At 43.3% G+C, this 12,142-nt stretch overlaps 1 long non-coding RNA gene across 1 annotated transcript; it reads left to right on the top strand.

Moving 5' to 3' along the window:
• The first annotated feature begins 252 nt into the window (after positions 1-252).
• On the top strand, positions 253-3,337 carry LOC148758501 (uncharacterized). Its single transcript, XR_016020700.1, has 2 exons — positions 253-1,489; positions 3,045-3,337. It is a non-coding gene; the product is annotated as an uncharacterized LOC148758501 (long non-coding RNA).
• The last annotated feature ends 8,805 nt before the right edge of the window (positions 3,338-12,142 follow it).

Genomic DNA, 12,142 nt, shown 5'->3' on the forward strand with positions numbered 1-12,142 from the left:
AGAACAGTGTCAATAGAATGCTACACTTTATGTGAGAAACACATTAGAAGATATGTATATCTTTTACAGTATATCACTACGTGTTTATTTTGTTACCTTGGAAGGATACCTAATAAACTAATAATTGTGGTGGCCTTTAGGGAGAACCAAAGGCCTAGGGTAAGGAATGGAAAGAAAACTACCATGTACATATGTGCATTCATATGTAACTTGTTGCTCCTGTGTTGCTTTTATATCCTTTGGATTCTGGCAATTAATGTGTTAGATAAAGTCCTCATAATATTTACCAATGAATTGCAGCCTCTATTATTATTATTGATAGTAGCAGTAGTCAGTCATAATATTGTCATTTTTCTCTTCTGGAAATACTAATGCAGAAAGTACCCCCCCACACACACACACACACATACACACGCACCAAGCTAGCACTTTTGAAACTCTGACTTTTCCCTTTCAGTGAACTCCTAGCTAATGAATTTCTTCACTAGCTGATGTTCCTTTATCTGGCAAGTCAATAGACTTAGCTTTTTATTTTTATCTATCTATCTATCTATCTATCTATCTATCTATCTATCTATCTCTGCATCCATCCATCCATCTATATACCCACCCATCTATCCATCATCATCTATCTCTTCACTTATTTATTAGCTCTGGTGCTCTTTATTTTATATGTTGAGAGGCACAAATAAATGAATATATGTAAAGCACTGTTATGTGACAGCCATTATTTTACTCACTGGTATCTTGTGTATATTATAAAAACAACACATCCCTGAAATACTTTAATTATATCTCTATAAAAGTATACATGAATGATAATACATAGACTTCAGATGCTAGAGTATTTCTAACCCAAGTTTGTAAGTAAAGGTGTGGTGTTTAGAAACACTTCATTTGGCATCTAGGGAAATGGCTGGGAAGATTTTGAGCCTCTCCAGTGGAAAACAGGCTGATATATTCAGATGGAAGGTCAGAGTCAGACACTTTGAAGTTTGAAAGACTATTTATTCTGATTCTCTCTAATTTATGGACTTTTGAAAATTATATCTCTTTAAGGAAACGGGGTTAAAAAGTAGTTTGTTCGGACATGAGTGTCTGCAAGGCCTGTTTCAAAAGCTCCGTGTGTGCACAGCCTTGGTCTTGCACTGTAAACGCCCATCACAGCACCCAAGGGTGGGCCCTGGTTACCAAGGAAATGCCTGTGTTTCTCAGAGCAAAGAGATATTGAGGACACTTCTCAGTAAGTGATACAGAACAAGGCCTGTTTGTTTCCTAGACCTGCTGTTCTGTGTAACCTGAAGCTCTGGGTCCTGTCCCTGCGCACCTGGCTTTCCTGGGTAAAGTTCAGCTCAAGGCTCACACCCACCCTCCCATCCTGCTCGCCTGGACAAACATGTTGGAACTGACCAATGAGGAAAGGACTTGGACAATTTGGAATGAGCCATGAAGTGCTGCTGCAGAAACTTGAAGCACAGAAATGGGTGGGGTCAGTGAGCTCAGGACTCGCGGTGCCACTGCCTCATGGGCAGCACCTGCTTCTGCAGGTCAGAGGAAAGACCACTGGGGGCTGCGTGGCAAAGATGATAGGTCTGTAGAAAAATTGAGCAGATAGTACAAATGTTAATCATATTTCTTCCTTCCCTGCGCACAGCTTCCCCTGTTATTAAGACCCTGCATTCGTTGGTACAGTTGTTAGAATTAATGAACCAACATCAAAACATTATTATTAACTAAAATCCCTCATTTACATTAGGATTCACTCTTTGTGTTGCACAGTTTTGACAAATGCATAAGGTCATGCACCCACCATTCCAGTATCGTACCAATTAGGCTTACCATTTATCTTTTATACTGTCAGATCCTACCGTAATACACGTTGGCATGCAGCTTTGTTCCCGCTATTTTCCACGTTAGAACCTAACACAATCCCTTCTTTACGTCACTGCACTCTTCCTGTACACGTTGATAAGCATCACAGGGCGTACTAGCCTATGCTTAACCATCCCCCTAATGGTGAGCATTCATACTGCTGATGATTTTTCACTTACAGGGTATTTTAAAATCAATTCATGGAAATAGCTTTCCAGGATCTAAATAATATTCAGGGGGAAAAAATCAATGTAGGAAGAAACACTGTGTGGTGTCCCCCAGCACCTCTCAGACAAAAGGCTTTTGTCTGAAGTCTTAAGGCCTGTGCCACCTAGCGAGTGCCAGTTTCCCTGTGGCTTTCCCACAAACACATGAGGGGATGGGCCTTTCCTGGAGGCGAGGGAGGGGAGAGGCTGGCTGGGTCTTTCTCCTCTGCTCCCACAGGGGCAGGCCTTCAAGATTCATGCCCCTCTCAGTCTCATCTATCCAGTGCCCCTCAGTCTTTAGCTGTAAACCTGGCACTACAGTACTTCCCCCTTATCCGCAGTTTCGCTTTCTGAGTTTTCAGTTACCCTTGGTCAACAACAGTCTGAAAATATTAAATGGAAAAATTCCAGAAAGATGCAATCCGTAAGTTTTAAATTGTGAGCTGGTCTGAGTAGCTTGATGAACTCTCACGTCATCTGCTGTGTCCCACCCGGAATGTGAATAATCCCGTCATCCAGCATAGTCACGCTGTACGTGCTCCCTGCCCGTTGGTCACTTAGGTGCCATCTTGGTTATCAGATAGACTGTCACTGTATCGTAGCACTTGTGTTCAAGGCACCCAGTGCTATGTCATCATGCCTACGTCACTCACCTCACTTCATCATGTAGGCATTTTTCTTCTCACATCATCACAAGAAGGGTGAGTCCAGTACAATAAGATATGTTGGGAGAGAGGCCATATTCACATGACTTTTATTACAGTATGTTGTTATAATTATTCTATTTTATTATTAGTTATTGTTAATCTATTCTTGTGCCTAATTTATAAATTAAACTTTATCGTAGGTATGTGTGTATAGTATATACTGGGTTCAGTATTATCCATGGTTTCAGGCATCCATTGCGAGTCTGGTAATGCATCCCGCACAGATAATGGGCACAACTGTAGTTTCTTTTGCTCTTAGGACTGGTTGACCTAATGGAGACAATAGCACTGGTGCTGGTGGAAATGAATTCTGGCTGCGTGGGACAGATTGGATGAACACAGCACTCCGATTATCCAGTCAAGTCAAACTGCCTCATGGAAACTTCAAACTATGTAATTCTGTCCAGAAAGTTTTCACCAGAAGGCAAAAGACTGCAAGGATAATATCCCATTGCCATTTCTCATGTAAATGGACCCCAGAATTAATGAGAATAATAGTATTTTTTGTTGTTGTTCTGGAACTGATAGTCATAAAGCTCAATATCTACAGAGCCCTGGAGCATAATAGCACTTTCTCGTACATTAGCTCACGTTACCCCACAACAATTTAGCACAGAGGTTGTCATTTTGCCACTTTACAGTGAGAAGCCTTGGAATCTCTGAAGTTCTCAGAGATGACAATGCTATATGCTGCTCTTCAAGTCTGTCCCACAGTGCCACAGCTGGTATGTGGCAGAACTGGAAGCTGAATCCGGGACAGTTTTTTCCTCATCCACCCCAGTTGCCTAAGAAGGGGCCAGGCCACCCTTCAGACCCACTCCATCCCATTCAGAGATGTGTGTGCAGGCCTCAGCCTGTGGGTCCCCACATGGTATTGAGAGCTGCTGTGGGAAGCCTTGTTTGGTTTTGCTGTCGTTGTGCAGTTTGTCCCCTGACCTCTGACCCAGAACTATTTGTTCCAACCATTCCCCAGTCTGTCGTTGGTTCAAAACAAAGTGAACAGAAACTCTTTCCTCAAGCTCTGCTTTCATACTCAGGGGGTCAATGAAAATGAGTGGTGTGGTCATGTGGCTGATGAGTCATTTTGGCCCTGAAATAAACAGTCAAATATACTATCGTTCAGGGCTTAGCAAGGGACAAACAGGTGGGAAGCAGTAAACATTAGGAGCGTAATCTTTGGGCCAAAGAGACCTGGGCTCAAGTCCTACTTTTATTCCTCTGAGCTGTGTATCCTTAGGCAGGTGACTTAACCTCTCTGGGCTTCAATCTCCTCATTTGTAAAGAGGGTTGATGATACTGCATATCTTATAGAGCAGTTGTGAGGATTACTTTAAAAAAAAAAGCAAAGAAGTTAGCCTACTGCCTGGCAAAGGGAGCCCTCAAGTTACTGTAGTTGTTATTATTCAGTCCTCAGGATAATCCAGAAAAATCAATCTGTTGGATAGTGGTGTTCTTAGAAGTCCGAACAAACACCTACACATGCCCACTTGTCTGTTTTCTGTCATCCCCACTCCCAGCCACTTGGAGCCGTTGTGGTTTGATTTCAGATTTCTCCTTCCTGCAGTTGGCTACGTTTACTTCCTCTCAGAGTCAGCCTTGATGGCCTGCCCTGCCTGGCTGGGGGATTGTGACAGCCTTGGTTTCCGTGTTAGGGAAGTCTTTTGAAAGGGGTGAAAGTTCATTAATTAGCTGTCATCCTCAAACGTGGTTAGGTTATGAGTAATTCGCTAGGAGAGACAGAGTGCTGGAAGCTCATTTGGTTCAGACTGTTTTATCTATTTGTACAAAGTAGTGGGAGTTTAATTAAATGGGATAATTTATGTAAAAGTCTGTCAACTGTAGAATTCCTTACAGATCCAACAAGGAGGATGACAATGATATCACTCTTCCAATCTTTGAGAGATTACCAAAAAAAAGAAAAAATACAGACACAGTCAAATGTGCAACCACACCTCCATACACACGCGTGTGCACACCCATCACACCGCATTCTATAGTGTGGAAAGGATCACATGTGGCCCTGAGGACTGGTTTGGATAAACGGTGCGTATTTCGGCTAGCGTTTTGGTTCTCCTTCCAGTCAGGCCTGGCTGTTGAATCAAAGCAAACAGGGCACTGACAAGACTTTTTGGTCTCCGCAGTCAACACCAGTCTGCTGCTTGATCACTCAGCGTCCGGCAGGTGGCGCTACGCCCTGCGTGGACCGGGCCCGTCCGCCTTTGTTCCCCTGGAGGCCAAAGGGTTACTGGGAACTCGGCAAGTGGGTCTGCGCGCATACACCCGCGGAGCTGTGGCCTAGCAAACGCAGATGATGACACACCGGCTTGACGAGGGTCTTTGTCAGGAGCAATGGGGATCTGGCGTCACCCACACAATGGAAAACAAAGTGCTTCTGCCTGTCTAGCCAGAGTTCACGTTTGCTCATCATTGATTCTGGGGCATTTACAGGCAGAATGAGTTCATGTAAAATTTCAGGACTTTGCCATGACTCAGATGCAGTTTCTGTAAACCAGAGTCAACATCACACTTCCCCTCACTTTGGGCCATTACTTGAACTTTTAGGTCGCCAACTATATTTGTGCTAGCTGAAGAGAGTCTAGTATTTCGTAAGCACTTTTTTTTAGAGGAAAAACCAACTTGGGACAGATCAGTAGTTTGAGATTTTTGTCACTCTCGATTCCAAAAATTGGTTGTCCTTAAATATTATTTACATGTTAATTACACTATAAGTATGCTGTGTAGAAATCTTTTTTTGCTAGTGAAGCTTGCAAAGTATTTTTCTGGCAAGAAGCCCAAGAGAGGCTTGTTTAGGGAGACAGTGATTACCAGACCAGGCATGGGGGCAAGAAATGCAGGTGAAGAGGAAGGAAGTGAACTGAGGAGACAGGCCCAAACCTTTTTATTTTTTTTTATTTTTGTGCCTAGAAAATAATGTAGATGACTGGAGTTGATTTGTTCTGAGAATTATGGCAGAATTTGGATATTGGGAGAAAGAGATGAGATGGAGTTGGAATTGGGAGAGAAACAACACACCTGACACAGTTTGAAAGGGTTTGAGCAAGTGAGCAAGGAGCCTGAATAAACCCTGGAGTTACATCAGGTGAGGCACCTGAAGAGAATTAACTTGGGAGGAGGCGGGGGCATGGAAAGCTTTTCCTCTGTAGAGAGGGAGGAGAACAGCCGCTGGCCTGAACTTGAAGGTACATCAGGTAGCGTCTCTTACCTGACTCTCTCCTGTGCTGCTCCTGACTCTTTGCCACATTTAGAAGGCAATGCGTTCCTGAGACGTCCCCTGCATCCCCACTCCCTCAGGACTTTGTTTCTACTGAGAGCCAATCCCCTTTCTCACCTTGTGAAATCTCAAATGTTCTCAAATCTCATTGTTCCCTAAAAGTTCTCCTACAGAAATATCTACGTCTGGTTGAATTTTTTTTGTGCTTTTATTTTCCTTCCTTCCTTTTTTTCCTTCCTTCCTTTCTCCCTTTTTTCCTTCCTTCCTTCCTTTTCTTCCTCCCTTCATTCCCTCCCTGAAGAAGGGAAGGTAGGAAACTATATATGGACTCTTTTGAGCTCCCCTTTCTTTCTGGGCCTTGCAGGGCAGGGCGGGGGAGGGGGCTCTTCAGCTGCCAGGCTGACCTCTTGTTGCTTCAGTAGAATTGGGTGGGAGCCCAGCAGGAGGGGCGTCAGTACACACTGAGCACCTTTCAGACACAGGCTATAGCTTTCAGGTGAGTGAGTGAGCAAACAAACAAAAATCCAAAACACTTTGAAAACCAAGTCCTGCAGTTTAGCTTTGTCCAACTAACCTCACTCCCATCCCCATGCCCACCCCTCAGGGCACACAGGAAGAGTGATGCTCGTATGTGTCATATATTCTCCTGAATGTATGAAATGTTATGAGTATTTCTTGGCTTGTCGTGGAAATTCTGTCCTTTCTTCCTCACTCAGAGAAACATTGGGATTAAAGAAAAATAATTCTGATTCTTTATGAGTGTGTGTGTGTGTGTGTGTGTGTGTGTGTGTTTGTTGTGAGACAGGAAACAAACGCAAACTGAAATTTTGCTGAGTAATAGATTATGGATGAGCCCAATGTATCAGGGTAGTGTAGAACAGTAAAGCAAAAAAAACAAAACAAAACAAAAAAAACCCCAAAAACCCAAAAAGAACAAAATAATCCCAAAACTGTTGTCCATACACACACACTCTCACACACTCACATCCACTCCTGCGTGAAGGACCCTGCTTTGGTGTGGCATTTTTCATATCGGACTTTGTAGAACAGGTAGGGCAGATTTATATCATTTTGGAGATGGAGAAACAGACTCACAGAGGACCTAAGTGAATTTCCTGGGACTGTGGTATGTCAGAGGTGCAACTAAGTCTTTTGACTTCCAATTCGTGTCTTTCAACTCCTGCCTCTTATCCTGTGCGAGTTGACTGGGAAAGACCAGGCTCAGGTCTGATAAGTGCCTCATTCCATTTTCAGAGATGTTGAGGACAAGTGCCTCCCACAGTTCGAGAAGGCTTGCCAAGACCAGAGCCGTGTCCTCCGACGCTCAGGTGAGTGTCCTTCCCTTCCCTGGGTGCTAGTGCCTGATGCATCCAGCATGCGTGAATTACACGGGCAAGGAGACTGGCTAGAATAGTACTCAATAGTCTCAGGTTGACAGCATTGGTTTTATGTCATTTGAGACGAGTGTGGCATGTCAGCCAGGCTTTTATCACACACCCCTCTTCCCTTCCTGAGAATTGTTTGCATTATGGAGATTTCCTGTCTGTATTTTTAGTACCTAATTCTCTATGGTTGCTCAAATATCTGTTTTACTGACTCACGCAGATGCCCTGTTGCCCCTGATAGAACTGATAACTGTTGAATGGAAAGCACGCAGTGTGGAAAGCCCAGCAATTGGCCCAGACCTGGCTTTATTGATTTCAGCTGATTTTTCACAAGTTTTGTTGTAGACAGTTTTATCTTTTACAAGTTTCATTTTCCAGAATTACAGGTTTTTCATTAATTACCCTTCATGCTGAATTGGAAAAAAAAGATATATTTTGGGGTAAAGCAAAAGGGAATGAGTGCAGCAAATATTCACACATCATTTTTTTTTTTTTTTTTTTTTTTTTGGAGGCCCCTCTCCCTGCTGCTTTTTTCATGCCAGCTGGAGTTCCTAAAGCCCCGTGTCTGTGGGCAAGGCTTCCTGGTGAAACAGCTGAGTCACAGCTTTGCTTCTTCTTTATAATTATAAAGTTTATCACCTCATCTGACATAGAAAGGGTGTTGGTTGGAAATGAAATAACACATTAGAAATAAGCTCTTTAGAAACAGAAAAAAAAAAAGGGCAGAAACAGCAAAAAAATGCTTTCATAACATAATGGTTCCCCCCCCCAAAAAGTCTGGAGCTAAGGTTATATAGAGACAGAGGAGTCATCTCTCCTTCCCACCCGTACAATTGTGAAAATTAAAATATCAAAATAAACAACACCATCAATTTCTCATTCCAGCAACACATCTTTTGTTCCATGTCCTCTTTGTTCTCAGTCTCTCAAGGCCGTTTTCAGAGTCACCTTCACTATGAAACCTTCTTGTCCCCTTAGAAGATAGTCCTTCAGAGTATATCATTTTGCTTCTAAAACTTAAAAAACAGATCGTTCTCTGTACATCCCCTCTCCTCCACTGGATTGGCAGTGCCGTCTCAGGCTTTTTCCTCTCCCTGTGCTCTTTCCTCCCATGGGGTAGCTTTCAGTACGAATAGCTCATTTCCAACTTAGACCAACCACGTGCCCTCTCCACCGAGCTAGGAACAAGGCCCCCTTGCCAAATGCAGCTCCCCTGCTCAGCCCATAGCTGGGACATGCAAGCTAATGAACTTTCCTACCCCACCTCTACCCAAGTATGACCTTGTCAACACTGTCTCCTATTAGATGACAGATCTGCGTGTTTCTATTACATGCTTGCTGTTTGCCACACATTTCCTGAGCAGGTTTCCAGGTAACCTTAATGGCAGTGTTTCTGGGGACGGAGGAGTAGGAAATAACTCACCTCTTTAGTAAGAGCTTTTAAAAATATAACAGCATTTAAAAGCTTTTAAAGAACAGCTCTCTCCTTCTGGCTGCTCAGGCCCTGTTTGCTGATAGGAGCCCCCGTCATGCTGCTTCACGCTTGGCAACCTCTGACGAGGACAGAAGGCAGATTTTAAAGCCCAGAAGATTGATTTCTCTGTGGAGGGCTTTGCATGAAGGGCGTGGGGGAGAAATCACTTGGGGAAGGAAGGCTCACAGTGGTCAGTGAGGATTACTTCTCCATCTGCTCTTCCTTCACGTGTAAGGCTGAACAAACGCTTTGACTCCAGAAGCGATTCCCAAACCACAAGGGAACAGTGTATCCTGGAGGGCCTAAGGTGACCAGGGACCTGGAGGCTAAGAGGCTGGGGCCGTCACAGCCTTTCCTCCCACTCACATTTCCATCCAAAACTTGCAGGAGAAATGTCCCCAAATTGCTTGTGTGTTTTGCTTTGATGTGGCCAGAGTGTGGCCACCCAGGGTACTCGGGTGCAGCTGGAGCCTGTGGTTCAGACGAGGCCTGACTGTCCAGTTTTGGAAACTGGGAGGGGTTTTCCCCTCTGCCAGGGCTTGGGGTTTACCTTCCCTGGAGCATTGAGCAAGAACCTCATGTTTACAAAATTCCAGGCCCCATGACTTCTTCCTGTCAGGGCAGGAGGAGAAGGAGGCCCATCATGTCCAGTAGGTCTTGCAACTTCTGTCGTTTGTTCCAACACGAAGTTACCAGGGAAAGACTAGGTTAGGTCGGGTGCTGGGGGGAGAGGGTGTGCAGGTTGTTTGAGCGCTGAAAGTAAAGTTTAAAATTCTCGACTACAAATCAAATCATGAGAGCTGCACGTAGGTTTATTTTTCCCAAAACTATTCATAAAAGCTGTATATAAATTAAATGTTAAAGCTTAAACTATATTTCAAATGCTGTAGGCAATGTAGCAGTGTTTTGTTTGTTCATTTTTCTTTTTTAAAGATGTGCTGTTGTCGACCCTCTAAAAGATGTATGCTTTCCACCCGGTTTATATTTTGTGCAAATTTATATACTTTTTAATATAGCAAAGGTTTTAAGCGTCAAGCACTCATAGAGTATTTGATGATATCTACCAGCCACTAGGTCAATCCCAAATCTTCTCAAAGGTGTTTCCCCCTTCGGTACCTGCCTTCCGCCCAGCAGCTGTGTGGCATCCACATCGATGCCCCCGGGACAGAGTGATGGTGGGCTTTTCACAGTTTAGGGAGAGCTTGGTTACATAGCACTTCCTACGTATCAGTGTCCTTTTATCTAGTGGGTCTTGTGGCACCTAATTAAAATATGCACAAAGTCTTTTAGAAGATCTGAGAGGGGGATCATGCAATATTGTGAAGAAATCACCATCTACGTTTTGGTGATCCTCAACTCCATGGAAAGAAAGATTCCAAACCGACACCCAAATATCATTTGGTTTTATCATCGGGCTTTAAAGACTGAAAGTACTGGGTTTCTACAAGTTCCTTAGGTAATTGGGGCCGTGAAAGGTTGACTGATAGGAGCTAAATAGTTATGTGAAAGCAGATTGAGGCTCAACAAGTCCCAGATTCCAGCAGGATTGAACTCTCCGAGTTACATCAACTTTGGGTGGAAGTTTCACTGGGGAGCGGGGAATGGCAAAAACCCGTCTGTAGGACACTAGAAAGCAGGGCCTGATGGTGACGTTTTGAGTCCCCGCAAATCAAAAATATTAAGATTCGTTCTCCCCCACAGTACTACAGATAATTAAAAGTAAAGACTACTCAAAGCCATACACTCAATGTAAAAAATTCTCCTATGATACTACCTGCTTGATTAAAGTATTGTTGATTTTCAGTTTCTCTCTGAATTGCTGCTGCCCTAAGTACATACCCTGTCTGCCTGTTAGCTCCCTTAGCGAACCTAGCAAGGTGGGGAGAGGTGGGGAAGGGCAACCATAGAGGTGATCATTTGAGAGAATGTAGGTTCCAGGCCTTAGACAGCTCTAGTTAGAAGGTAGCACACCTGTCCAGCCACAGGGCAAAGAGGAAAGAGACAGACCCAGCAAGAACTCTAGAGTGGGTGGATTTCAAAATGTATAGAACAACTCCTTGTAGGTCTCAAGCTCTGGGCACTTAGTTTATGATTTGCACACATTCATTTTCTGACTGGAAGGCTGGAGGCAAACAGACAGCTCATTAGGAAAATAACCAACGGGCTAAATATAATGGAGGAAGTAGGCAGCAGATCCCAGACAGGTGAGCATGGCTCATAGTCCTTCCTGGGAGATCAGAGGCCAATCTAAACTAATGGCGTCTGTCCTTCACTGTCAATCATCTAAGTCTTTGTCAGCCCAGGAAGGGAAAGGAGTTTCAAAGGGCCTTTTGTGCAACACACACATATCTGGACTCTGTGATTCAATTCAGTTTCTGGAAACTTGTGCAGCAACTGCTTGCACGCACAGTGCTTAGAGACCAGCCAGGGACCTCCATCCTCTTTTCCTTTTTTTTTTTTTTTTTTCACTTTGTTTATGAACACTAAGGTTTCCCTGTAATTGGGAAAGAGATAATTAAAAAACGAAATAACCAAAAGCTGAAGTTATTAACTTAGTTTTGAATAAAATCAAAGAATATTACATAATTTTTTTTGTTAGACATTATTCAGAAAACTACATAGGAAATGTATTTAGAAACCATTCAAGACAATAATTGTGTCATAGATCATACCACCTAGTGGGCAATGCTATATATATATCTATATACCTATATCTATAGCTACTGAGTCTATGAGTAGATCAGCAATGAACTCGTTAAATATTGAAATACAATTTAACATAGGTTCTCAATTGTTTTTAACCTCCAGTTTGTTCTGTTGGATCCTATTGTTTATATTATCATTCTTTTGCTTAGAATGGCTAATAATGCTTCTCTGTCCTTTTCTGTCTTCATTCGGAATGATCTCTCTCAGGAAACCTGGAAATTGTGCCCATGTTTACAATTTTGCTGAGTCTTATTTCATTTTCAATCCGCCACACAGTTCTTGTTTGTTTGCTTGTTTGTTTGGTTTATTAGTTTTCCTAGCACAGTGCTCTCAAGGGCCCTGGGCTCTTCAGATTTTGTGTTGCGAGGAGAAGCTTATCTACTGAGAGGCGCCCAGCTTCCTGCCCTGGCTAGGGCCCCACTTTCTAGTCTCGGGCCTGTGGCTGGGCCTTTCAGTTCTCTGGCAGCTTTTGTAACTGTTTATGGAATCGTTATGGACATCAAACAGAACGACGATGCTGACAGCATTACTCAAATTTAAAGTATGTGTTATTATTAGTA

Source organism: Rhinolophus sinicus, chromosome 3 (genome assembly GCF_057876585.1).
Source record: "Rhinolophus sinicus isolate RSI-liver-muscle chromosome 3, RSI-T2T, whole genome shotgun sequence".
In the NCBI taxonomy this organism is placed as follows: Eukaryota; Metazoa; Chordata; class Mammalia; order Chiroptera; family Rhinolophidae; genus Rhinolophus; species Rhinolophus sinicus.